This window comes from Dioscorea cayenensis, chromosome 16, assembly GCF_009730915.1.
Source record: "Dioscorea cayenensis subsp. rotundata cultivar TDr96_F1 chromosome 16, TDr96_F1_v2_PseudoChromosome.rev07_lg8_w22 25.fasta, whole genome shotgun sequence".
Classification (NCBI taxonomy): domain Eukaryota; kingdom Viridiplantae; phylum Streptophyta; class Magnoliopsida; order Dioscoreales; family Dioscoreaceae; genus Dioscorea; species Dioscorea cayenensis.
In genome coordinates, this window is record NC_052486.1 from 12,483,802 (window position 1) to 12,484,669 (window position 868).

Here is an 868-nt window from a genome sequence, read left to right on the forward strand (position 1 = left end):
CTGATTTCTCTTTTTGGGTGCGACTCGAGTTATGACAGGGAACCCCTCGATACTGATTGAAGGAGATCCCGAGCTCGAACGTACACTTAGAAGAAATGGTAAATAACCTGTGTAAGAACAGTCTAATCTAGCTTATTTGGAAGTAGAAGAATCTAAAAACATGGGAGAACAGAATGAGCATTAGCGGACATTATCCGATTATGCCAGACCTTCAGTGTTGGGGACACAATCGAGCATTGTGCGTCCCCCGATTACAGCTCAAAACTTCGAGCTGAAGCAGGCATTCATCCACATGTTGCAGCAATCCACACAGTTCAATAGTTTGGCCGATAAGGATCCAAACAGTCATATAGAGAACTTTCTCGAGGTGTGTGATATGCTGAAGATAAACGGGGTGATGGATGATGCCATCAAGCTGAGACCCTTCCCATTTTCCTTAAAGGGGAGAGTGAAGCAGTGGCTACACTCTTTACCTAGAGCCTCGATTACTACATGGAAGGAGATGGTAGAAGCTTTTCTTGCTCGATATTTTCTTCCCGAAAAATCCGCAAAGCTTAGGAATAAGATCTCATCCTTTGTACAGTTGGAATTGGAGTCTCTGCTTGAGATGTGGGAAAGGTTCAAGGAGCTCCTGAGAAAGTGGCCGCAACATGGATTCCCAGAGTGGATGATTGTTCAGACCTTTTACAATGGTTTAAATATGAGTACAAGGCAGCTCTTGGATGCGGCAGCAAGAGGTACCTTAGGTAGCAAGACCCCCTGTGAGGCCGTCAACTAATTGAAGAAATAGGGTTAAATAGCTACCAATGGAATGTTAGGGAGAAGAAAAAGGTGGCCGGTCTCCATGAGATAGATGTAGTGACTTCAT

The 868-nt window shown here is 44.5% G+C and overlaps 1 non-coding gene across 1 annotated transcript; it reads right to left on the reverse strand.

The window, feature by feature from the left end:
• Window positions 1-550: 550 nt before the first annotated feature.
• Window positions 551-657, reverse strand: LOC120279791. Its single transcript, XR_005542093.1, has one exon. It is a non-coding gene; the product is annotated as a small nucleolar RNA R71 (small nucleolar RNA).
• Between the last annotated feature and the right edge of the window lie 211 nt (window positions 658-868).